We start from the raw sequence: 27763 nt of genomic DNA, 5'->3' as shown, positions 1-27763 counted from the left end.
CATTACAAGGAGGAATTTGAAAGATGGAGATAGAAAACTAATTATGTATATGTATGTATGTGTGTGTGTGTGTGTGTATATATATATATATATATATATTTGTATATTTGTTTTTCAATCCATAGTCTAACTACAGGAAGAAATATAAATCCAAAATGTGAATTAATAAACACAAGAAATGGTGGTTAGCAGTGGTGGTGAGGATCTATGGCCAGAGTTTGAGTCTGCAACTTCTCTCATTGCTTATGCATCCAATATTGGATTTGAATGGTCAATTGCAACAACCACGTCAGCCTATTTCTGAATTCTTGAGTCTTAGAGTTTTTCCTTCTAAGACAAAGTACTTTCATGTGGCTTGCACATATACTATTGAAGGATTATGTGTCCTGTTGTAGCAATCGTCACCAGGTATTTTGATCTGATGATGTAGATTCCCAGGATTTTGAATCAATGTTGAATGTTTTCATGGCATTTTTGCATGTATCCTTCAATGTTAGCTTAGGTCTTCCTCTTGTTCTCAAACCACATGATAGTTCACCAAAGAAGATTTCTTCATTTCATTCATCACCCATTCTTCTCACGTCACCAAGCCATCATAGTCTTGTGCCGTGAGGCTGAGTATGCCAGATATTGACAGGATATCTGTATTTTAAACTTCATCTTGCCAGTTGACATTAATAATTCTGTGGGGGCAGCGAAAATGGAGGCTGTTCAATTTTTTCTCCTGATTTGAGTAGGTGGCCCATTCCTCAGAACCATAGAGCACGATACTCAATACACATGCCTGACAGACTAGTATCTTTCTTTTCACTCAGTTTAGGATTGTTCCATGCTTTTTTCATAACTCTGCCAAAAATCATAGCTGCCCTCAGGATTGTGATATTCATTTCTTCATCCATGGATAGGCTTGTGGTGACAGTAGATCCAAGGTAACAGAATTGTTGAACCACACCTAAGCCATGTCTACACGTGCACGCTACTTCGAAGTAGCGGCACTAACTTCGAAATAGCGCCCATCACGGCTACACGTGTCGGGCACTATTTCAAAGTTAACGTCGACGTTAGGCGGCGAGACGTCGAAGCCACTATCTTCATCAGGAGATAGGAATAGTGCCCTACTTCGACGTTCAACGTCAAAGTAGGGACCGTGTAGTCGTTGCGCGTCCCGCAACGTCGAAATTGTGGGGACCTCCATGGCAGCCATCAGCTGAGGGGTTGAGAGACGCTCTCTCCAGTCCCTCAGCTCAATGGTGGCTGCGTGGAGCGGCCCCTTAAAGGCCCCCTCCCCCTCCCTTCCTCTGCAGGAAGCTGGGGGAACGTGCAGGTGGCAGCTTAGACACGTGGCCAGCCTGCACGTCCCTCAGCCACCCAGAACAGGGCCAGCACCTGCTATGGCTGCCCAGCAGCCCCCCCAGCGTCCCCAGGGGAGCCCCCCTCAGGGGAGCCAAAGCAGTCAGGCCAGCCAGCCCGGCAGCCAGGCTGGGAAGTGGCAGCGGGGCCCCTCCTGGACGGAGGCTGAGCTGCAGGACCTGCTGGGGCTCTGGAGCGAGGAGGAGGTGCTCCAGGTAATGGGGAGCAAGAGGCGGAACGCAGATGCGTTCGCTCGGCTGTCTGCGGGCCTGGCCGCCCGGGGTCACCCTGCCTGCACTCTTGACCATGTCAGGAGTAAGGTTAAGGAGCAGCGGCAGGGTTACGCCAGGGCCCAGGATGCAGCCGGCCAATCTGGGGCCGCCCCCGTCACTTGCCCCTTTTACAGGGAGCTCAGGGACATCCTGGGCCCCTGGAACACCTCCTCCCCTCCAGCCACCCTTGATACTTTGGCCGAGGAGCCCCAGCAGGCCCTTCAGCTGGAGTCCGCCCCGGAGGTAAGCCCCGCACACCGGGGCCCCCCCCGGAGCCCACCCCCGGGCCATCACAGCAGGAGGAGGAGGAGGAGGAGGAGGGGGGCTCCTCCTCCATAGAATCGGGGCTGAAGATCCTCCTCCTGCCATCCCGGAGCAGCAGCCGGGCCTCCGCCCCCCGGGGATCTCCGGACCGTGGGAGCGGACAGACAGGTATGTACCCCCCTCTGGTGTACACCCCTGGGCTTGAGGGGCGGGGGTAATAGATATGTGTCCAGGGCCCCCCACATGCTCACATGGCCATGGCCCCAAGGACAGCAGGGCCATGTCCCTCACAGGAGTGCATCAGCCCCTGCCCCCACCCCCACCCCGCACGACAGTGCCATGCCCCATCCCCAGGGCAGGGGGGAGCGGAACCTCGAGGGGCCCCCGGGAGGAGGGGGTGGGACACCCTGCAGCAGCAGCAGCAGCAGCAGCAGCAGCAGCAGCATGTGATGGAGTGGGGGGAGTGCAAAAGGGAGACTCAGGCTAGATATGAGCAACAAGAGCCGAATAGCTCCCAGGGGCAAAGGATGATCCTGGGGCTACAGCTGGCAGGTGACACCTCTGCTCTGGACAAAGAGGAGGGAGGAGCCGAGCTGGCTTTGAATTGGGGGGGGGCAGGGGCCACAGGTAGAGGCTAGGGGAAGGGAGAGCTGGAAGGCAGCCAGCCTGAGGAGGGGGAAAGCTGCATCCCAGAGGGGCACCCCTTGGGGTCTTCTCCCCAGGACGGGTTGGAAGGACTGTCTCTTCTGAAAGCTGGTGCTGTCACTCCTGGGAGAAACTGGGCATCTGTGGCCTAAGAAACCTTTCCTGTCAGACCCTGCGGAGTGAAGTGAGAGTCGCTCCCACCAGGGGACGGGGTGCAGGGCAGGGGGACCCCTGAACCCCATCCATCACAGCAGCATCTCCCGGGGACGGGGATGGGGAACCTGCAGCACAGGGCTGGGGGGACAAAGGCCACGGCTCGGGGCCCACACTAACGCCTGCCTCCATTCTTCTTCCCCCCCTCCTCTCCTGTGTCCCGCACCTACACCATCGGAAGAACCAGAAGAGAGCGCTGGAGAGGCATCAGTGGTCCCGGAGACGCCTCCGGGACCACCGCTCCAGGCAAGCCCCTCGGCTGAGGACTGACCGGCCCCATGGCAGGCTAGACGGCAGACCCCGCACCACCACCAGCCAATGGCGATGGACCCCCAGCTGCTGGCCATCCTCCGTCGGCAGCTGGAGGTGGCGGAGCAGCGCCTGTGGGTGGAGCAACGCCGCCTCAACCTGCAGGAGCAGGCGCTGGCCTGGCGCCAAGAGGCATGGGGGGCCTATATGGACACTTTCAACCTCCTTGTTGACTACCTGGCCCCTCATACTGCGCCGGCCGCCGCAGTGCCCGCCCTGATTGCTCCATCCACTGCACCACCTGCTGCTCCGCTCATTGCCGTCCTGTCCGCCGTCGCCCTGCCATCCACCAGCGAGGGCCGGACAGCTGAGGGACCCCTGGAGCCACCTGAGACTTGTCGGGCATATCATCCGGTCCGCCCCACCCCCAGCCAGCCCCGGACAGGGCTGCGGCCGCGGCGGGGCTCCCGACCGCCCACCCCCAGTGCCGGACTTTAGGGGCGAGGGGCCCGGGACGTGGCCACCCCCCCTTGTATATAGTTGATTTTTAAAAAAGGAAGATGGACAGTTGTAGGTCTCTTTTTTTGTGCCCCCCTTTGCCCCGTCCCCCCCCCATGTAAATAATTCTCCCCTTTATCATCCCTGGTTTTATTTTTAGTGAACAAACTTTTTTGTCACTATTGTTTTATTTGTACACATTTCTTTTGTTACACACATCTTGTATATAGTTTGTTCTTGTTTTAATTCTAGTTCCAAAAAAACAAAGTTCTAAAAGAAAAAGCAGTTTAAGTTCAGCCACAAGTGCGTGCTGTCATTTGTCCAGGAAAAGTGTGTGTGGGGGTGCGGTAGTGTGCTCCATGGTGTGGGCGTTGGGGCATGGAGTGTTGTGGAGGAAGGGGTGGGCAGTGGGGGGCCTGGCAGAGTTCACCCCGCGGCCTCATCATCGAAGTGGGCCCGCAGGGCCTCCCGGACCTGGGTCCCTTCGGGGTCCACCTGCCGACTGGGGGCAGCGGGTGGCTGTACATTGGCCCTGCCGGCCTCCACAGCTCAGCCCTGGAAAAAGGCCTCCCCCTTGCTCTCCACCAAATTGTGCAGGGCGCAGCAGGCACCCACAATCAGGGGGATGTTGTTGGGGCCAGCATCCAGGCGGGTCAGGAGACATCTCCAGTGTCCTTTCAGGCAGCCAAATGAGCACTTCACCACCTGGCGCGTGTGGTTCAGGCGCTGGTTGAAGTGCTCCTGGCTAGCGGAGAGATGGCCCGTGTACGGGTGCATGAGCCAGGGCCGGAGGGGGTATGCCGCATCTGCAATGACGCAGAGGGGCATGGTGGTGTCCCCAAGAGGGATCTCCCACTGGGGGATGTAGGTCCCCGTCTCCAGCCGGCGGCACAGGCCCGAGTTCCGGAAAACCCGGGCGTCGTGGGTGCTGCCAGGCCAGCCCACATAAACGTCCTGGAAATGGCCCTGGCTGTCCACCAAGGCCTGGAAGACCACAGAATGGTAGCCCTTGCGATTGATGTAGCATCCTCCACTGTGATGCAGGGCACGGATGGGGATGTGAGTCCCATCCAGAGCCCCGAAGCAATTGGGGAAGCCCAGGGTGGCAAAGGCCGCGATGGTGGCATCTGGGTCCCCCAGCCTCACGAGCCTGTGCAGGAGCATGGCGTTGATGGCACGCACAACCTGCAGGGAAAGCACATGGGAGAGCACCAATGAGGGGTGAGCAGGGTGTGCGTGGCCCTGCCCTGCCCTGCCCTGCCCTGCCCTCCTCTGCCCGGGCCCCCCTCCCCTGCCCTGCCCTCCCCCCGTGGGTCCTCTTACGTCCATGAGGACAGCCCCAATGGTGGCCTTGCCGACACCAAACTGCTGTCCCACGGATCGGTAGCTGTCTGGAGTGGCCAGCTTTGAGACAGCGATGCCGACCCGTTTCTCCACAGGGAGGGCATGCCGCATGGCGGTGTCCTGGTGCCTGAGTGCGGGGGTAAGCCACTGGCACAGCTCCATAAATGTCTGCCGGCTCATCCTGAAGTTCCTGAGCCAGCGGTTGTCGTCCCACTCCTCAAGCACCAGCCGCTCCCACCAGTCGGTGCTGGTGGGGTAGCTCCACAGGCAGCAGCGTGTGAGGCGGGGGTGGGGGCGGGGTGCTGCAGGGTTGGGGGTTTAGCCCTGCTGCCCTGGGGGCAGCTCCTCCTCCGTTGTAGCAAGGAGGTGCTCAGCTGCCTCCCGCATGGCATGGATCAGGGAGAGCCCTGCTCCTGCCGGGAGGGCTGGGTGGACCTCTGGCTGCTGCTGCTGCTGCTGCTGCTGCTGCTGGAGGTCCATGCCTGCGTCGCCCGGGGTCTGTGTGCCTATGGCTCCTCAGACCGCGTGCTGTGCAGGCTGAGTGTGTCTGGGAGGGGCCCTTTAAGGGAGCGGCTAGCTGTTGCCCCGGAAGCGCTAGTCCGCCCTGTGACCCTGTCTGTAGCTGTGCCTGGCATCACTATTTCGATGTGTGCTACTTTGGTGTGTAGACGTTCCCTCGCAGTGCCTATTTCGATGTGGTGCTGCGCAACGTCGAAGTTGAATGTCGACGTTGCCAGCCCTGGAGGACGTGTAGACGTTATTCATCGAAATAGCCTATTTCGATGTCACTACATCGAAATAAGCTACTTCGATATAGGCTTCAAGTGTAGACGTAGCCCTAATGAGCTGTTATCCAGAATTATATTGGGTCACTGAGGTATACTTTGAGTGAATACAGCAGTTTTCTTCATGCTTATGTCAAGGGAAAACAACTTACAGGCTCTGGATAGAGAATCCATCAGTGACTATAGCGTGTCTTCATTATGACCGACAAGAGCCGCAACATCTGCAAAGAGCAGTTCCCTGATGAGGACTTTCTTGATCTTAGTTTTGGCCTGGAGTCTTTCCAGGTTGTAGGGAGAGCCATCCAATCTTGTGTGGAGAAATACATTGCTACGTAAGTTTTGAAATGTGCAATTTACTAGAACTGAGAAGAATATACCAAAGAGGTTAGGGGAAAGAACACACCCTTGTTTGATTCCTCTGTTCATGGCAAATGGTTCCGATGTAGATCCATCATATTGTACTATTGCTTTTACATTTTTTGAGAAACACTATAATGAGCTTGAGTAGGGTCAGTGGGCAGGCAATCTTCTTTAATACTCTGTATAGTCCTGATCTACTAACTGTGTCAAGCACCTTTGTTAGGTCCACAAATGCTATATGAATAACAGCTTTCCTTGTTCTCTGCATTTTTTCTGTAGTTGTCAAAGTGAGAAAATCATATTCATTTTTGTTCTGCCAACCCTAAAGCCACATTATGTTTCTGGATAGACTCAATCTGTAAGTTTTTGCAGCCATTTGAGAATGACATGGGCAAATACTTTGCCTGTGATGCTGAGGAATGAGATGCCTCTGTAGTTGTTGCAGTCACCTTTGTCGCCTTTGCTTTTATATGGAGTGATGATGTTAGCGTCCCTCATGTCACATGGGATATCACCTGTTCTCCAAAATTTTAGGAGTAAATCACAGAGGAAGGGGAAGAGCACAGCTTTGTTTGCCTACAGAACTTGAGCTGGAATTCCGTCATTGCCTGTGATTTTCCATTGGAGAGAGCATCAAGAGCTTGAGAACGTTCCTCCACCGTAGGCTCTGCATTTAGCTCAGACATTTCCGGAAGAGTTGGGATGAAGTTATCAAGTTCAGGTTGTACTGTAGGGTCATGGGAATAATGATTTGAGTAGTGGTTGCACTCATTGGACATCTGCAGCTTTTTGTCTGCGATCACCTGTGCATTTAAACGCTGCAGTGGGATGACTTTGGTAATGTTTGGTCCGAGTGCTTTGTTCAATCCATCACACGTAGATTTCAGGTCACCAAATCAGATGCCTTTTGAATATTAAAACATATATTGGCCCAATACTTGTTCACACACAGCCTGGATTCTCTCTGAAGAGCGGATCTTGCATGTTGAAGTTGACCTCTTGTGCTTTGAGATCAGTTCTTTATGTTATTTAGATGTGCCTTGTGTTTTTCTTCAGGAAGAGGCCTAAGAATGTCAGCATTTTCATCAATCCAGCCTTTGCTGGAAAATTTACATGTTCCAAAGGCAGATTTGACACATTGGTGTATTTCATCTCTCAGCATGGACCATATTTCATAAATGCTTTTTGGTCAGGTGTTTTGCAACAGAGATCACCTAAGCACACAGAACATTTCACCGCATCTCTGGTATTGAGGGTATTGATTTTTGGCTTATTGCATTCCTTTGTCATATGGAGTTTCTACAGAGTTTCTTTGGGATGATTTTCACTCTGCTGATGATGAAGGAGTGATTGGTGTCACAATTTGTGCTGTGATATGTGAGTGTAATTTTGATGGCCTTGAGATGTTTCCTGCATTCCATTACAAGGTCAAGTTAATGCCAGTGACCTGATCTAGGGTGGTGCCATGAAACCTTGTGACACTCTTTCAAGTTAAAGAAAGTATTAGTGATGCAGAGATGATTCTGAGAGCTGAACTTGAGATGCCTTTAACCATTTTTGTTCATTTTTCCCAATACTGTGATGACTGAGGCAGGCAGGCCAGGACTAATGGCTGCATCCAACTCTTGCACTGAAGTTCCCAAGCATGCACAATTGTTCACCATTTGGAAAGGCATCAGTAATTTTCTGAAGATTATAAGAAAAGGGGTCCTTGTCTTTGGCGCATGATGCCAATGTGGGTGCAGAAGCACTAATGAGCTGGGTCTACACTTGAGCACCCTTTCAAAAGGGGAAAACTTGAAGTTCAGCAGTCAAAATAGTGGCCGTTTAAAGGGAGCACCCTCTGACATTATCGGATGGGCATTTTGATTCGCTCTTTCGAAGTGCCACCACAGGTCTGTCAAAAGAGAGAGTCCACATGGCTCCAAGCCCTCTTTCAAAAGAAGGGAAGCAGCAAATGCCATGGACAGGGTCCCATGGCTGACAAGCCCTTCCAGAGTCGCAGCCAGATATCTCCTTTAAAGGGTCCCTTCCTTCACCCTCTCTTCCACACGAGCCGAGTGCTGCCCAGCCTTTCCAAGCCTGGCCAGAGCCCACCTGTTCCCATGATGGAGGCTTAGTGACAGATCCTGCAGGAGGACACCCTCATTATGGACGCCCTGCTGGCAGTGCTGTGCACATAGCTGCAGCTGCACCCGATCTCATCAGGCGGCTGGGTGGTCCCCCTGGGGCCGTGGGGCTCCCCCACCCAGGGCACCACCAGGTGCCACCCCGGGTGCCCCAATGCCTCTGGACCCATCCCAGCAGCACTGACTGGTGGGACCGCTTGGTGCTGGAGGAGTGGGGTGAGGAAAGGTGGCTGTGGATCTTCCACATGTCGGGACAGACCTTCAATGAGATCTGCCACTGGCTTGCTCACTCCAGCACCAGGACATCTGCTTGCGGCCAGCCCTCACACTGCAGAAACGGGTTGCAATAGCCATCTGGAAGCTGGCCACCCCAAACTCCTACTGCTCCATGGGACAGCAGTTTGGGGTGGGCAAGGACACCATCAGGGCCATACTGATGGAGGTAAGGTGGGGCTAGGTGGCTGGGGGGGCCGGGGCAAGGGAAAGCCACCACTGCAAGGGGCGAGATGGGGCAGAGGCTGGATGGGAGTGGGACAAGGGGCTGGACGGGGTGGGGGCTGGATGGAAGCTGGGGCAGAATGGGCCTGAGGCAGGGGGAGACGGCCGCCACACCTGAACTAGAGCACATGTCCCCCTTCCTCCCTTGCAGGTTGTCAGATCCATCAACGTGATGCTGCTCCACAGGGTCATCCACCTGGGGGATCGGGACAACAATGTTGCTGGCTTCCAGGACCTGGGATTTCTGAACTGCATTGGCACTTTGGATGGCACGCACATCCCCATCTGCTCCCCGCCACACAGCACCAGCCGGTATTTCAACAGGAAGGGCTACCATTCAGTAGTGCTCCAGGCCCTGGTGGACACGAGGGGCCAGTTCACCAACATCTGTGTGGGCTGGGACGGCCACACCCATGATGCCCAGGTCTTCTGGAACTCCGGGCTCTGCCAACGCATGGGGGCTGGCACATATGTCCCCTAGTGGGAGATCCCGGTGGCGGAGGAAGTCACCATGCCACTCTGCATGGTGGCAGATGTGGCATACCCCCTGCACCTGTGGCTCATGAGGCCGTACACAGGACACCTCAACCCCACCTGGGAGGCATTCAATCAGCTCCTCAACCACACACTCAATGTTGTGGAGGGGGCCTTCGGGCACCTAAAGGGGCTGGAGGTCAGGGTCCTCAAAGTGCCCCAGGTGGTGTGCACCTGTTGTGTCCTCCACAATGTTATGGAAGGAAAAGGGGACGTCTATGTCCCCAGGGGTGGGGCGGTCCCTTCAGCCAGTGCTGGCTACGAGCAGCCTGGCACCACCTCCATCCTCCAGGCCCACCAGGATGTCCACTGCATCCGGGAGGCCCTCAAGCAGGCCTTTGCCAATGGCCATCTCTGAGCTGCATGCACACCCACATCCCACACATATCTGCCATCCACAGTCCCTGTCACTCCCACCCCGACCAGCACCACACCTGCACATCCACCACCCACCATCCCCTTGAGGAGCACAGCACGGAGTGGTGAACAATAAAATAAACATTTATCTACACTATTCTCTTTAACTATGTACAGGGGGTGGGAACCTAACTTGAAGGGGGGCGAGACATTCATTCTGGGGCAGGGGTGGTGGGCTGCGAGCTCCGTCTGTCCCTGGAGCCCCTGGTTGCCGGGGTGCAGGGTCACCGGTGGGGAGGAGAGAGTGCAGGTAGCACCGGCAGGTAATGCTGGTGAGTGGGCCTGGTGGGGGTGGACAGTGCAGGCTCAGTGGGGGCAAGTGGGGGCAGAGGGTGTGGGGCAAGTGGGGGCAAGTGGGGGCAGAGGCTCAGTGGGGACAGAGGGGGCAGGCTTGGTGGGGGCAGGGGGGCATGCTCGGTGGGGGGGAGGCAGGCTCGGCAGGAGTAGCTGCCAGGGAGGCCAGGAGGCGGGCAACGGTGGCTGCATGGTCCCAGAGGGTGTGGCCAATGTCCTCCAGGGTGGTCAGCAGCCTCTCCCAGGCTGCCCTCCTCCACTCCATGTTGGCCTGGGCAAGCCTCAGGTGCTGCTTGGCCACCTCGGCCTGGCACTGGCTGTCTGGGTCCACCTCAACTCGGTGGGGGTCCCTCCAGCCATGGCCCCAATGGCACACTGCCTGCGGTGGTGTCCAGGCACCTCTGAGGGCTGCAGGGGGGCTTTCGGGGACGAGGGACAGGCACAGGGCTCTCCCAGCCCACAGATGGTTCAGCTATGTGGAGAGAAAGACAGCATGTCAGTAATGTGCCTGGACAGTAGGGACCAGACTGTGGCCCACCCACCCGAGCCCACTCCATGTGGCCCCCACCCCCCATGGGCTGGGCCTTCTGGCCCAGGAGTGCATCCAGTGGTTTCTCATGCAGCTGGCCCTTCCCGGCTTGAGGTGTGCAGGTCCCAGGTGCTGTCCAGCACTGACTGGCCGCCGCCCCTGTGTGGCTTGCAGCACTGTCTACTGAAGGCAATGTTGGGCATTGCTGGTGGGCCACTGCATCCCATGTGGGGGGAGTCCTGTGTGTGGCCCAGGACCACCAGTCCTGTGTGCAGGCAACTAGCTGTTGCGTTGCCCCCACCCTGTGGACCAGATGTGCACCCCTCCCTGTACGTACCAGAGTGTCCCTTGGTGACGTCCAGGGATGTCCGGCTCCCTGTCACCCGGCTGGGGGAGCAGGAGGGAATGATGATGATGAGGTCCCCCTCCTTACTCGATCACTCTGTGGTCCCCTCGCCCTCCTGGGTCCCTGGTCCGGGCTGTTCCTCCTCCTCCAGCTGCAGCTCCTCATCCGAGGTGTCCAGGAGCAATGGGGTGAGGAGCTGTCCTGGGGCCCCAGGATTCCCCGGAGCTCCTGGAAAATGAAGCATGTGACTGGAGCTTCCCCGGAGCAGCTGGCCTGTCCCTGGCCTGGGCATAGCCCTGCCACAGCTTCTTTACCGTGGCACATACCTCCTCTGAGGGCCTGGTGTGGAGGCCCTGTGCCAGGCTGGCGAAGGCAGCAGCATTGCGTCACTTCACCCCCATCTTGTGCAGGACCTCCTCGTCCTTCCAGAGGCAGAGGAGGTCCCGCAGCTTCCGCTCTGACCAGGAGGGGGCCTTTTTTTTTCTCTCCCTGGGAGCCCTGAGGGGCTTGGAGCGGGGGGCATGGGGCTCCCGGAGGGGGCTGGCTGCTGGCCATGCTGTGCCACTGGAGCGTGGGGATGGAGAATGTACAGAGGTTGCTCCTAGCGCACTCTCAGCTTCCTGCCATGGGTTTCCTGAGTGCATGTGGCTTTGAGGCAGCCGAATGCAGGGACCATAGAGCCCCGTTCCTGCCCGCTGGAGTGGCCCCACGCTCCAGCTGACCGGTGCCATGGCGAACCCGTATTTTGAAAAAGCAGACTGTGAAGCGTCTACACATTACTCTTTTGATTTAGTATTTCGAAAGGGGAGGATCTTCCTGATCTGGGCTCAGGGTTCAGATTTCGAAGTCTGCACCCCATTCTTTCGATATTCTTTCAAAACACAGGTTTACACATGTGGATGCTTCTCCTTCTCTTTCAAAAAGGGCCACTTATTTTGATTTTTTGTGCACGTGTAGACACTGCGATGATATTGACATATCCTGACTTGTGCAGAGTTTCAGGGGTATAATACATTCCGATTCAGCTCTGTGTGTATTGAAAGATTTCAGCAGATTGTTCTGAACAGCAAATGCAGCTCCATAGAGGAGGTGTTCCTCTGAACTCCATCTCTTCCAAAAGAAAGTGTAGTTGGTTCCTTTCACTGACCCAGTATCTACCAGCCTATTTTCCTGTAGAGCCGTGATGTCAATTTTCCCTTTATGTAGCTGTTGATCTATGACTGCTGTTTGCATATTGAGTCAGTGTTCATAAGGTCAGGGGCAGATTCAAGTCCCAGTCCACGCATTCCAGTTACCGAGCTGGAGACAAGTTGATTTATTTTGTTTTTTGGCAGGTATGTCATTTACATCTACTTTTTGATTTTTGGTCTATCCCCCATGAAACCAATGAGGAAGGCAGATGTGGCAGATGCTCATCTTATTGACCAAGGGGCTGCCCGGCTTAAAGAGGTCAGTAGCTTACCTGTGGAGTGCGATGATTCCTCCCACCAAAGAAAATGACCTGTGGTGTCCTCCTCTTCGCCAGTTGAGGAGGGCTAATAAACCATAACTGCCACTTCCCATGTTGTTTCCATGCTATCAGCAATGATGGCGTGTCCTCTCCATTTGGCTCCCTCTTACACGCTGCATTGTAAGGGCTAGTGTTTGGACCAACTGTATTGCCCAAGCAACACTGTCCCCCTCTCAGTAGCCCCAGCTGGATCCAAAGGAAAGACAGAAGTCAGTATGTTTGGAACTGAGGTGACTGCAAGGAGATGCTGGAAAGCAGGTTTGACTAATCCTCCCTGCTAACTGCCTTAGGGTCTCCACTCTGGATTTTCTATCTGGATTTACTCCTATAGCCTTTGAATCTCCTGAACCAACCCACAAGGCAGTGGGGAATTTTCTGACAGGGTTGCTTCCTTGGGGAGATGGAAGGAGTTATTCTCTCTTGCAGGCCAGTGACCAAATCATGGTTCATACACCATTTGGATTAACCAAAGTAATCCAGGGACCCAAATATCCCACATCCTTGTTTGGGCTCAGATGAGTAAGGTGTTCGTGAAATACAGGCCATTGGAAAAACCAGCATTTTACAAAATCTGGTATTTATAATATTTTTGTTGGACACACACCTGGCACTCTAACTTGCTAATCATCCCCCAATTTACCTTAATAACTTATCTGCATTTATCTTGTCTGGTGCATATCACCCACTGATTCTTTGGGGAAGCAATAATGACAAGGTTGTTATTGAAGACTTTATATCCATAGAATGGCATGTAATGAAACTCTCAAGCCAATGGGATTGAAATATGGCTGTGTTGTGAAAGTAGGGCTGGAGGGTTTCCAGATAGTCAGATACTGTTACAATAAGATATCTTAAGAGAATAGGCTGTGGTTGCTGACCTGAGTTAAACCCAGGCACTGAGAGGGCCAGCCCTAGCCATAAATCTGAGGCTGACAGGCTGCTACTGCCTGTCTTACTAAGGGTGGTTTGATTTTTGGGAAATGTGCTCAGTTAATTTAGAAGCAGTGGGGGGACTAAGGGGAGAGAGATTTGGGACTATGGTCAGGAGGATAAATAGAAGCACTGTAGGGACAAGGGATTGGGTGTCAAATCAAGTGGAGGAAGAGGGGCTTAGTGATCACAGAAGAGATGGGTGGAAGAAATGGGTGGGGGATTAGAGGTTAGGGGCTTGTTATTCTTCCTTTCTGTGTTTGGGGCCCAAGTCCCTCTCCCTGTTCCCCTCTTGTGTGCTCTGAGATCTGAGGCTGCCTTCCTCCCTTCCACCATGTATGTGTGCTAGAATTAAGATTACCAACTGGTGCCTTGTACCTTTCTAGAATGCAGCTACACTTCTGAAAACAAGGAAATAATTACAGTAATGAAAATTTAGCTACACCCTTGGAGTGATTCTCCAAAGAGCCCATAAGATACTGTCTAGCAATTTGTAGATAATGCAGAACACTCAAGGAACAAGGCACATAATTACAATAGCACAGAGTCTAATGCCTTATATTTGCTATGTCAAAACTTGTGTGTTTGGATGCTGTGCTCAAACATAACCTTCTCCACAGACACAGCAAACTTGCTAACTTGTACAACCCCTTTGTCTTTCTGCACAGGATTCTGGCAAACACTGTACTTGGGTTTATTCATCATCAAACCTACAGACCACTTTTACATCCCACTTCACTGGCCGTGTCTACACTAGTACAAATCTTCAACATGACTGTGCAAATGGCCATTTCAAAGATTACTAATGAGGTGCTGAAATGCATCTTCAGCGCCTCATTAGTGTGCCACCAGCTGCAGCTCTTTGAAATTGCCGTGTTTTCCTGCAGCGTGGCTTGTCCAGATGGGGGGTCCTTTTCGAAAGGACCCTGGGAACTTTGAAATCCCCTCATTCCTATAAGCTAATAGGAGTAAGGGGATTTTGAAGTTGGCGGGGTCCTTTCGAAAAGGACCCCTGTCTGGACGAGTCATGTGGCATCAACACACGGCAATTTCGAAGAGTGACAGCTGGAGGCATGCTAATGAGGCACTGAATATGCATTTCAGCACCTCATTAGTAATCTTTGAAAAGGCCATTTCGAAGATTTGTGCTAGTGTAGACACAGCCACCATGGCAAGAAGGACACCTGTGCATCACGAGTCACTCAGCTGCAGAACCTGTGCTAAAATGAAGCCTGCTCTATCAGTATACATATGCATCTCTTCCCTTTCATTTTTGTGTACAGTTGCCTTGGAAAGAAGCACAGATCACTGTTCCTTATATCATGATCATAGTTTTGCCAATCTGCTCAATAAATCATTCTACTTGATACTGCTACATATAACACAGTGAAGGCAGCTGGACTGCATGAAAGTGCCAATACAGCTTAATTCTGCGAATTATATACTTTATCTCTACTTCCTTGTTTTCAGAGGTTTTAGTTCAGCCATATTCCAGGTTTTTAAGGACTTAACTTACCAGGGGGGAGGGGTAGTGCAGCGAACGGCGGGCCAGGGGCATTTGGAGACCAGTTGAAGGTCGGTGTGGGGAATGGACTGGGCAGGGCCAGAGAGTGCAAGGGAGGGAGCAGAGTGAACCAGTCCATAGGCTGTGTGGGGAACTGTGGAGTGTGGTTGGAGGCACCCAATCACATGGCTGCAGGCACACAGCCACGGCTTTCCTGACACGTGGTGGGAGCCACTTTGCTGTGTGCAGCTGGAGGTGCTGGTGGCTCTGGTGAATGAGTTGGTGGCTCCTCTCAGCTGCAGCAAAGGTAAGTCCTTAACTTATCTGGTAGGGGATTAGGGAACTGGGTATAGGTGTGTTGGGAGTGGGCTGGGTCATGGCGTGTGGTGGGGGCTGTGGCAGTGGGCTGTTGGGAGAGCGGGAGTTAGGAGTGGGCTAGGTCATGGGTTGTGGGTGCTGGGAGTTGGCTGGGCTGGTCTGGGTGTGAGGAGGGGGCTGTGAGCATGGGGGTGTTGGGAGCAGGCCAGGCCAGGGGCGAGGGGTAGCCTGTAGGTGTAGGGGGAGCTCAGAGACAAGGGAGCAAGCAGTGGCAGGGAGGATCAACCCGACAGTGGTAGCAGCAGTGCCAGCAGCCCACAGGCGCTGGGCGGGCAGTGCAGACCCCCGAGTGTGATGGCAGGTAAGTGAACTGAGCAGATTCTGCCCCCTCATGCTTCATGAGATGAGATGACGCAAGATGACACAAAATAATAGGTAATAACTCATAAAGTGCCTGAATGCATGTACAAATTACACAGGATGCACAGACTCATTAGATAAGTACAACCTTAATAAATTAATTGGCTTATTCATATGTTTAAAAGCACATAATTGTTACATATAATTGGAGCTAGCAACTTCTTTAGGTAAATGATTCAGTAAACTTTGATTTATTTGCAAATTTGTGAATAGACGTGTTTGCCCATGTCTTCTTTTTTAAAAAATCATTTGATTAAAAACTGAGAATGATTTTAAATTATGGACTACTGAGAAACTACTCACTAGAAGCACTTGCTATTTGTCATTTTTTTAATCTGAGTTGTGATTTGTCACTTTAGTTATTGCGAGCCCCTCACTGGATCAGTGAAACCGTAGTCAGGGTGGGGTAGGGGAGCCAGGATGCAACCGAGTTGCTAGGGTTAAGGTAGTCAGCTGGTGCAAATTGTGATTGACTCCATCTGAAAATGTGTTCCTGCCCCTTTGATTCTGTTAAGAACAGGTTGGAAACAGTGTGTTAAGCAAGAAGGATATGCTGGCTGGATTTGGGAATTTAAAGTATATCCAAACACATTTTTTCCAAGGTATCTTGAGTCTTAAGGGCGCGATCCATAGTCTGTGCAGACTGAAGGATGCCTACTACTATCTTGAGTCAGATGTTGCCTGAAACGTCAGTGCTAGAAAGAACTTTTGTATTTTTTTACCCTTTACTCTTACTACTTGCAGATAAAAAATTGAACGCATATGCATACTTTTATCTACAACTGTGCTATTCACTAATTAATTTAATAACCATGTTCCAGAGTTCTGGAGAGTGATTTTGGCACCATCTTAATTGCAACTGGCCCACCCAATTCATCTTAAATATATTTTAACATTTGCTATAAATTTTCAGATCAAATTATTGTCGTTGTTTCTGAACATATATGTGTACAGACGATAAACAAATAAGATAATAGAGGCCCAAATTCCTGAGTTCCTGTGTACGGTACAGTCCTTCTCCACTTTATGATGGTTATCTCAGGCCTGGATCAAAGCCAATCCCAGATACACAATTCTAGCTGTGCCATTTAGGTGTAGATCAGACATCTTTGGGCTTGTGCTAATGTTCCTGACTTCATGGCTATGTCTACACTAGCCCAAAACTTCGAAATGGCCATGCAAATGGCCATTTCGAAGATTACTAATGAAGCACTGAAAGACACAGTCAGGGCCTCATTCACATGCAGGTAGCCGTGGCACTTTGAAACTGCTGCGCAGCTCGTCCAGATGGGGCTCCTTTTCGAAAGAACTCCACCAACTTCAGAATCCCTTTATTCCTATCAGCAGATAGGATTTGCACGGCCATTTCAAAGTTTTGGGCTCGTGTAGACACAGCCCATGTGAGTAGCAGGGTCGATGGCCAAGCTCAAAGAGATCAGTTTTGCTGGGTCTTCACACATGGCAAAATTAGTCCCTGGAAGATTTACTGAAGCACGTCGTCCGCTCTGTAAATATAGACATACCCTTAGTCTCCAAATTGCTTCTTCAGACTCATTCCTTCACTTTTCAGTCTGATATTTCTCTAACTAGGCCTCTTTGTTCACTGGTTATATAGCTTTATATATTATATTTTCATATTCAATAAGCAATTGTGGCTTTTGTAATCCTTACAATACAAATGCACATACTTTTTTACTCTCTATGCTATTTTCATGTCATAATTTCTTCAAGTTACCATTCTTCTTCCCCCACACGCCACTGCCATCCCCCACGTATGTATTCTGTCTGGGTTATTTTTATTATTTAAAGTAATGTTTCTAACACAATAACAACACATCACCTTTGTACTCTCTGCTGTGAGCATTATCTAAAAATATCAATGAGCAAGAGACTGGCAAGAAACACTGATGTCAGTGAAGAATTATGTTAAAGCTTGGTGTAAGTATTACCCAGTTCAAACTCATTTACTATCTATAATTATAGATAATTACAGATAATCTTGTAAAACCCTTATTTTTAACATTCAACACTTCTCCAGCTTTATACTTGAATATATTTCATTATATGTGAGTTTTCCTAAATTATTAACATTAAAAAATAGAGTGAGAGAGTTGTTAGGGGCAACGTGACCTTTAATGTTAGCTTTTCTTCTTTCTTTTTCTTTTCTCTTTTTCCCAACATGGTTTTCAGGGACTTTTTGCTCAAAGCTAGCATCATTTTAATAAATTATTGAAAAGTCTTGTCAGCAATTTTCCCTGATGCATATTGAGGAATTTGTTTAGTTTAGGTCTGTTATTCAAACTATTGGAAATACCAAATGGAATAGTTATACACCTGTATATGATAAGCAATAGAGAGGTAGTCGTGTTAGTCTGTATTCTAATGAAACAAAACAGTAGTCATGTAGCACTCTAAAAACTATCTCAATGCTTTATTAGGTGATGAACTTTCATGGGACACAACCACTTCTTCAGATCTATAGCATTTCCAGTTCAGACTCAGCACAGAGAACCAAAAAAAGAAAAAAAATTGCAATAAAAACTGACAAATCAAATACATGGAACTGAAGGAGGGGATGGGGGATGTTAAGTGTCTTGCCTCAGAAAATTATGAACATCAAGGGAAGGGAAGCAGTCCTTGTAATGTGTGAGGTAATTGCTGCCCCTGTTCAAGCCAAGTGTTAATATGAAGAATATGAGTATGAACCCCAGTTCACAAACATCCCTATGCAATCTGCTTTTAAAGTCTCTTTGCTGTAGGACAGGCTTATATGTATTGAGATTCCTAATGTCTGCTCTATGCCATTCATTCTTTGGCAAAGTGTTTGCCTGGTTTATCCAATGTACATTGTAGAGGGGCATTGCTGGCACATGATGGCATATATAATATTGGTCAAGGTAGCCCTTGATCTTGTAATTAATGCAGTTAGGTTTAGAGGAGGTATCCCCAGAATACATATGTGGACAAAGCTGGTAACAGCGTTTGTTGCAAGGAAAAGCTCCAGGATTATTATTTCTGTGCAGTAGACTGTGATTGCTAGTGATAATCTTCTTTAGGTTTGGAGGTTGTCTATTGGAGAGAACAGGCCTGCCACTTAGGACCTTCCAGAGTGTAGCATCATGTTCTAGTATAGGTTGTGGGTTGTTGATTACGCACTGCAGGGGTCTGAGCTGGAGGCTATAGGTGTGGTGTTCTGTTATTGCCCTTCTTGGGCCAATATGCCTTGCAAACTGCTCTTCTCTGCACAGCACAAGCACAGGCACCCAGGCAGCTAAGCTGATCAAACTGCCCTTCTCTGAAAAGTAACATAGCTGCACAGACAGACAGACATTCACCCACCAGCTCACCACACAGCCCCCCAAATCCCACACTCACCCAAGCTCCTCTAGGACTCTTTGCCCAGAGGCAAACTCCCTTCCCTGCTAGCTGCTGCCCCCTGTTCGCTGCTCACCTTGTTCGCTGGGAGCTCCTTTCTTATAGAGAGAGCTGCTAGCTGGTCAGGCCTGGCTCAAAGCCTTGCCTCCAGTCTATTCAGCCCTTGAAGGCTCACCTGGCAGGGAACTCCCCCCAATTCACACCTTCAGCAAACAGAGGGCAGCAGTTAACAGGGAAGGGAGTTTGCCTCTGGGAGTTCGCCGAGGGAGGAGCCCTGTGTTTTTTTGTCCTTTTCAGGTATGGTGTTCCACCTGTGCCCTGCAAGGCAGCATTATCAGGAAAAGGAGTCTCTGAAGAGAAGAGCCTGAAGAGCAATGGGGGAAGGTGGACCTGGGGGCACTGAGAGCAGCTGCGGGGAGAGGGGCCAATGCAGTGAGGAGGGCGGACATGGGAGCAGATGGGGGTAGTGGGTTGGGGAGGGTCCTATGGTGATGGTAGCTGGGGGGAGGGGAGGTGAAAGGTGGGGAGGAGGGTCCTGGGGATATGAGGTCATTGCTCCGCAGGGAGCTATGGTGACTCGTGGTGACAGAGGTATGAAGTAGTGGGATCCTTAACCACATTCTCCACACCCCACTGCCTTGTGGGTTATCCTGGGAAGGAGAAAGGCTAAGGGAGTAAACCCTGACAGGAAATCCGGAGTGGAGTCCGAAGGCGGTTCGGTGTCAACTTCTGGCACTGTCCCGGCAACTCCTGCAGCTGAGCTGGTACCAGACGTGGAGGTTATCCTCTCCTTTGGACTATATCAGTAAAGCCGAGAGGGGGACACTGGTGTCTGGGCAGCCCAGAGTCTCCATAATAAGTGCCCAGGCTCGTGCCCGGAAAGGTACTCCAGCATCGCTGAACAGTGTTGCATCAACACGGGAGGCAACAGATACCGGTTATAAGCTCTTGCTCGATTGGCGTAGAGAACGAGCGCCAGGGGTTGCTTTCGACGGTGGGAGAGATCTTCGCATCTCACTGGACAGTCACCACCCGCCTCAAGCTGGGCAGCCCCCAGCCAATAGGGTACTGTCCCGCCACAGTTCACCTGCCTCGCTGGGTGCGTGAGGCTTAAGATTCCTGAACCTGACAAGTGACTGAAATTTGGGCACCAGGCAAACCAATAAGAAAATCAACAAGAAATGAGAAACATCAACAATTTAAGCTTGCTTGCTGGAATGTGTGGACCATGCTGACCGGCTTAACTGAAGATCTTCAGGCCATCAGTGACACTCGAAAGACCGCTGTCATCACCAAGGAACTGAAGAGGCTCAGAGTTGATATCGCTGCACTGCAAGAGACACAACTCGCAGGTTCAGGATCTCTAAAGGAAAAGGACTACACCTTTTTCTGGCAGGGTAAAGCCCAAGAAGAACCCAGAGAGCATGGTGTTGGCTTTGCTGTCAGAAACACCCTTCTACAAATTGTGGATTTAGTCATGGGCGGATCAGAAAGACTTCTTTGGATCACGCTTCAAACTTGCGCCGGTCCTGTCCACCTGATCAGTGCTTATGCTCCAACCCTGTACGTCATACCAGAAGTAAAAGACAAGTTCTATGATGTGCTTAGTGATGCTGTAGCGCAAATACCTGCTCATGAACAACTGTACATCTTGGGTGACTTCAATGCAAGAGTTGGAGCTGATTGGGCCTCATGGCCTTCCTGCTTAGGACACTTCGGTGTGGGAAAAATGAATGACAATGGACAGCGTCTCCTTGAACTGTGCATGTACCACAATCTGTGCATCACAAACACATTCTTCCGAACGAAGCCACAGCACAGAGTGTCGTGGAGACACCCACGCTCGAAGCACTGGCATCAACTAGATGTAGTCATCACTAGTCGTAATAACCTCAAAAATGTCCTTCTGACATGCAGCTATCATAGTGCTGACTGTGATACAGATCACTCGCTAGTTTGCTCCAAGCTCAAGCTGAGACCCAAGAAGCTGTACTGCTCTAAACCTGCTGGAAGGCCCCGCATTGACGCCAGAAAGACGGCAAACTCGGAGAAAGCTGAAAAGTTCAGAGACACCCTCCAGGAAAATCTGTGCAGCGGCCCTGGGGGCACCGATGCGACATCCAAAGGGCAACATCTGAGGGATACAGTTTACAACACGGCCTTGTCGGTGTTTGGAAGAAGAGCTAGAAACACGAACGACTGGTTTGAAGCTAACTCCGATGAGATGATTCCAGTCATTGAAAAGAAGCGCGCTGCACTCCTGCAGTACAAACGCTCACCGAGCCAGAGTACCCAGCAAGCACTTAGAGAGGCCAGAAGAACTGTACAGCAGACAGCCAGGCACTGTGCCAACAACCACTGGCTCCAGCTATGCAGCAGCATCCAGACCTGTGCCGACTTTGGTAATCTCAGACGAATGTACGAGGGTATGAGGAAGGCATTAGGACCCACCCAGAACAAGGTGGCACCTCTGAAATCCAAATCTGGTGAAGTCATCAGTGACAAAGCCAAACAGATGGAGCGCTGGGTTGAGCACTACTCCGAGCTGTACTCACGCGAGAACGTTGTGGTTGACGCAGCCCTCGATGCCGTCGAGCTCCTATCAGTAATGGATGAACTGGATCAAGAACCAACTGTGGATGAACTGAAGAGAGCCATCGACAGCACTGCAGCAGGAAAGGCCCCTGGTCAGGATGGTATACCACCAGAGGCAATCAAGTGTGCCGCGGACACACTCCTGGAACCCCTACATGAGCTACTGTGCCTGTGCTGGAAAGAGGGTGAAGTTCCACAGGATATGCGCGACGCTAACATTGTAACGTTGTATCAGAACAAAGGAGACAGAAGCGACTGCAACAACTACCGTGGAATCTCCCTCCTAAGCGTCACCGGTAAACTGTTCGCTCGCGTCATCCTTGGCAGACTCCAGAAGATTGCTGAGAGGGGGTACCCCGAATCGCAGTGCGGATTCCGTGCAGAGAGCTCTACCGTTGACATGGTCTTCTCTCTAAGACAGCTGCAGGAGAAGTGCAGGGAGCAGAGAAAGCCACTCTACATAGCCTTCATTGACCTGACGAAGGCCTTTGACTTGGTCAGCAGGGATGGTCTGTTCAAACTGCTCCACAACATAGGCTGTCCTCCAAGGTTACTCAAGATGATCCAGTCATTCCACAAAGACATGACAGGAACCATCCAATATGACGGCACATTATCTCATGCTTTCAGAATCAGGAGCAGTGTCAAACAAGGATGCGTGCTTTCTCCGACACTGTTCGGGATCTTCTTCACACTCCTCCTGAAGCATGCCTTTGGATCTTCAACAGAGGGCATCTTGCTGCACACAAGATCTGATGGGAAACTGTTTAACCTTGCAAGGCTGAAAGCTAAGTCTAAGGTGCGAGAAGTCCTCATGAGAGACGTGCTGTTCACAGACGATGCTCCTTTAGTGTCTCACACAGAAGACCAGCTTCAAAAACTGCTGGATCAGTTCTCCAAAGTGTGCAAGGACTAAAGAAGACTAAAGAAGGCCTAAAGAAGACAAACGTACTCAGTCAGGATGTTGCTGAATCCCCATCAATCAGCATTGCCAACTATACGTTAGAGGTTGTCCACGAGTTCGTTTACCTCGGGTCCACCATCACGGACAGCCTGTTGTTGGACAATGAGCTAAATAGGAGGATCGGAAAAGCGGCCACAACTCTGTCCAGACTCAGCAAGAGAGTGTGGAATAACAACAAGCTGTACACTCACACCAAAATGCAAGTCTACAGAGCCTGCATCCTCAGCACCCTCCTTTATGGCAGTGAGACTTGGACCCTGTATGCCCGCCAGGAAAAGAGGCTGAATGTCTTCCACTTGCGCTGCCTCAGGCTCATCCTTGGAATATCATAGAAGTACAAAGTGACCAACACCGCCGTCCTCGAGCAAGCTGGAATCCCAACCATGCACACCCTCCTCAGGCAGCGTCGACTCCACTGGCTTGGCCACATCCACAGGATGAGTGATGGAAGGATTCCAAAAGACATCCTGTATGGTGAGCTAGCCTCTGGCAAAAGACCTCCCGGACGCCCCCAGCTGCGCTACAAAGATGTCTGCAAGAGAGACCTCAGAGAGGTAGACATCGAGCTGGACAACTGGGAAGAACTAGCAGACGACCGCAGCAGATGGAGGCAGGGGTTACACAAGGGCCTTCAGAAGGGCGAGATGAAGATCAGACAGCTAGCAGAGGAGAAGCGAGCACACAGAAAGCACAATAAGGACTTGCCAGACACCCACTACATCTGCAACAGATGCAGCAAGGACTGTCACTCTCGTGTGGGTCTTCATAGTCACAATAGACTCTGTAAATGAAGTCCTCAATTGAAACTTTAAAGGGCACAATCCATAGTCTATGCAGACTGAAGGATGCCTACTACTACTACTACTACTACTGGGCCAATATTGAAGTAGTTGGTTTCTGGGTATTTGTCTGGCCCTGCCAATCTGTTCTTTACTTCTCCCCATGGGTAATTAAGTTTTATGAATGCTTTGTAGAGATCTTGAAGTTTTTGGTCTCTGTCAGTAGGATCAGAGCAGATCCAATTGTACTTAGGGGATTGACTATTAACAATTGATCATGTTGTGTGTGCTGGATGGAAGCTGGAGGCATGTAGGTAAGTTTAACACTCAGTGGGTTTCTGGTATAGAGTGATATTGATCTGGCCATCAGTGATTTGTACTGTGGTGTCCAGGAAGTGTAGTTCTCGTGTGGAATAGTCAAAGCTTGAGATTGATGGTGGGGTGCAGGTTTGTTAAAATCTCTGTGGGATTCTTGCAGAATCTCTTTACTCTGGGGCCAAATGATAAAGATGTCATCAATGTGATATAAGTAAAGGAGGCTTAATAAAAGACTAGAGCTGAGGAATTGTTGCTTTATGTCAGTCATAAAAATGTTAGCATACTGTGGGGACATGAGGGTGCCCATAGCAGTGCTGTTAATATGGAGGTATAGGTTGTCTCCAATTGTAAATATTTGTGGGTGACTCATTTATTGTGTTTTTGGCAAGCACTTTATAGTGCTGTTCTCTAACTACTACATTTATTTATTGTATTTTCTGATCTTCAGTGGTTTGTTATATATAAGCTTTCATAAAAGTCATTGGCTATATCTACACTAGCCCAAAACTTCAAAATGGCCATTTGCATCATCACCTCATTAGAATGTCGGCAGCCGTGGCACTTCGCAATTGGCACGACTTGCAGCTTCGCGGCTCGTTCAGATGGAGCTCCTTTTCAAAAAGACCCCACCAAAATTGAAATCCCCTTATTCCTATGAGCAGATAGGAAAAAGGGGATTTTGAAGTTGCCAGGGTCCTTTCGAAAAGGAGCCCCGTCTGGATGAGTCGCACGGCTGCAAGCCGCGTCAATTTCAAAGTGCCGTGGCTGCCTAATGAGGCACTGAATATGTATTTCAGCGCTTCATTAGTAAACTTCAAAATGGCCATTTGCATGGCCATTTCGAAGTTTTGGGCTAGTGTAGACACAGCCATTATAACAAAAAATGCTAATTGCAGTATTCATGGTCCAGTAAATTGCTGAGGTAAGACTTCTGATTTGTTAATAGTTTATGGGAAAAAAGGAAATTTATTTTACTATTTGCACATAAAGAATTCTGACTTTTTCACAAATGTTACTCAGTCATAGAAATAATATTTGTGTTGAGCACAGTTAGTTTTCTGCAATTATTTACACAAGCACAAGGTGTTTGTATTAATATTAACAAAAAATGCAATGCAAACCCCACAGTGGCAGGGTCCTGGGGTGTGCTTACTTAATGCTAGTTTAGCAACCCAGGGTTAATGCAGGTACTGTTGGACAATGCTGTTCGCAGCCTCAAAGTAAGTGGGAGAATGAAAAGAGCTGGGCAGCAGGAGAGTGAGCAGACTGGAGAAGGGAACTCCAGCCCACAAACTGCTGAAAATCTGCTCATAGACAGCATCTAAGAAGAAAAAAAAACAGTCATGTAACACTTTAGACTAACAAAATAATTTATGAGGTGATGAGCTTTTGTGGGACAGAGCAAAGCTCATCACCTATTAAATTATTTTGTTAATCTTTAAAGTGCTACATGACTGTTCTTTTGTTTTGTGAAGATACAGACTAACATGGCTACCTCTCTACGATTATTGAGCATCTAAGAACGGATGTCAGAACACAAAAGCTGAACAACCTATAGATACCAGTGAAGATAGGAGCTCAGGGAATGGACAAAGTTATCAAGTCATGAGTCGTCCAACACAGCTTAAGGGATCTCAGCTGGTTTCCAATTGAATGGCAGAGCCTAGATTCCCCTACCAATCCCTGACACACATGAGAATGAAGGGGGTTCGGGGGTTTTCTGACTACTTTGGGCACCAGATGCTGACTGAGATCTCTACTAGGCTGAGTTAACTCAGGCACCATGCTTTGCCTTGTCTGTGGGAATACTGTTGCATCAGGACACCAGTTCCCAGGTGCAAAAAGGATTAATCTATTTCCCCAAAATGTTTTGTGGATAACGTTCCATAATATTCATTCATTTCTATACCAGTGACCACTGACCAGGCATGGTGTCTTACTCAACATCTGCAATTCAGTTACACCTGCATTCTGGGGATAACTATATTAGCCAGTGTGTAAAATGTGAAATAGAACTTGTGAATCATAAGTCCTCGCTCTGCCACATACTTAGGCTCTGGTTTAGTAAAACAGCACAGTTCAGAAAGGAAGATTAAATGTTATCCTGAATTGTGACATTGGTGTGGGAAGCAAGACATGTACTTTTGCTTTTCTGATTCATTTTCAGTATGCATAAGATAACATTGGTTCAATAATAATAATAATAATAATAATAATAATAATAATAATACCAAAAAGACATGTTTGTAAAACATCTGAAAAGCCAAATATGCTTTCTTAGCTTGTGTATAACTTCAAGTTAAAATAGATGTTATAACTATAACAATCAGATGAACCTTTTGACTTAATATGACCAAAAAGTCCTACAAATGAGATCTATTAGATTCTGAAGTGTTCTCTGAAGCAATGTGTTATAATCTATGTTGCTTAAGACTTTTAAAATACATATGTTTGGTGACATTTTCTGTCTCTGACTTCAGTGATTCAGATCAAGATTTTTGATGGCTTCAACAAGATTATCTTTGATACTTTCATATTGGACAACATTATATTTTGCTCTTAAGAGAAAATTATATATATAGTGTAACATTTTGCAGGACTACATGAAGATAAGTTATGATGTTTAAAAATTGTGTTTGTTAGTTGGCAGCATAATATATTTAATAGTTAATGTTTGTACCATGGCTCAAAGAGTTTGGGAAGCAAATTGAAAGACAGGAGACTAACTTTAATTTAATGATTTATAAAAATGTCTTGCACATTATGTTAAATTTGCACATTTTTAAACAGCATATTGCATTTCTGTTATTTATGGTACCTTTAGAACTACAGCGTCTAATAGAACGTAGTTCTATAGAGTTTAATTTCCTACAGCTGCATGCTTTATCATGGAGAGGAACTAACTCATCGAGAAAGTGCAATCAGGAAGAAAATGTATATTGCAAGATGGATTCCAAAAAGATACATTTGAGTATTTTTTTTTCTTGGTAACAGCATGCATATTTCTTTCTGCTTTCAGTTGCGTTCAGATAGAAGGAAGTTTATTAAACAGACATATTCTCAACATGTTGTGACATATTTCAGATGTACTGCAACCATTAGGGTTTAGAAATAGAGTTTAAGAAGACTGAGTACACTTGAACCGTATTTTAATAGGGTTAAATGTTGGCGTGTAAAAGCTGAGGTGATGTCTTGAAAGTATAGTGAATTTTGTCAAGTGTTCTACAAAGAAAATATAAAGAAGGAAAAAAAAGAACACCAAAAGCTATATACTAAAGCACCACCTAAAGCAATATACCACCCAAAGCAATATACTCTTATCTGTGTTGTATCACTCGTATTAAGGAAGAGCTACTCAATTAACTCCATGTTTCAATAACTGATGCCTCCAAGGATATAAAAGGTCTTCAACTTGCAATTAAGCATGAGAAAGGTTAATACAAGAGTGCATGAACTTAATCAGCAAACAAGAATGGCTGTCAACAAGAGGCTCTCTGTAGAGCATAAAGTGTGAGAGCACAGAATGTCTGGATTCAAGCTGAATGCAAAACCATCTCAAGTATACATAAGTAGGATGAGTGATTGCAAAATGTTAGGTTAGCAAATCATTTAGGGACTATTTTCTTTTGTGACTAATTCCTAAGAAGATATAGATGGTGAGGTTTTCCATTTTGCCTACAAAATCTCTTGCTGTAAACTCTGAAATCAAAAAAAAAAAAAGGCATGAAACAGTCCATCAGATTTGGTTATACACAATAGAAGTTCTTTGTTCTGAAAATGTAATTGTAAGCTTATAGACATGTGGACGGGCAATCCAAATTCTTGTTGCAAATCACACTAAGTATGAAAATAACCTTCCCTTTGCTCCTAGAGTAAGAACTTTGACTTCTTTTAATTTGGAGAGTGCTAATATTTACAGTGCCTGAGGTACGGATTTGAAAGTGGGGTGACAAAATTCTAAATAAAATTGGCACATGATCTGCATCTTTGACCTCACTCTCAACAGGAATCTCTCCTCCAAGACACAGTGGAAGCAAAGAAGTCAAGAGAGTTACCAGATGTGTCACATTCCATTCACATACTTCAGGCAATTTGATTTATTCTGCAGGTGAATAGTGCAGAGTTAGAAAAACACACGTCTTAGAGCGGGGGCTGAGGTTCATTGATTATATAGGGCCTAGCACAAAGAGTTCCTTTTCAGATTTTTTGACTCTTTAATAACTGAGCCTGGTGCAGGGAAGTTGCAGGGCCACTAGCTCTGTGCTTCCTCTTTTCTCCCTGCCTGTTACCAGTTCTACACCCTGCCAACATTTTGAAAGATAG

This window comes from Carettochelys insculpta, chromosome 2, assembly GCF_033958435.1.
Source record: "Carettochelys insculpta isolate YL-2023 chromosome 2, ASM3395843v1, whole genome shotgun sequence".
Classification (NCBI taxonomy): Eukaryota; Metazoa; Chordata; order Testudines; family Carettochelyidae; genus Carettochelys; species Carettochelys insculpta.
Note: the sequence above shows the minus strand (reverse complement) of the source record.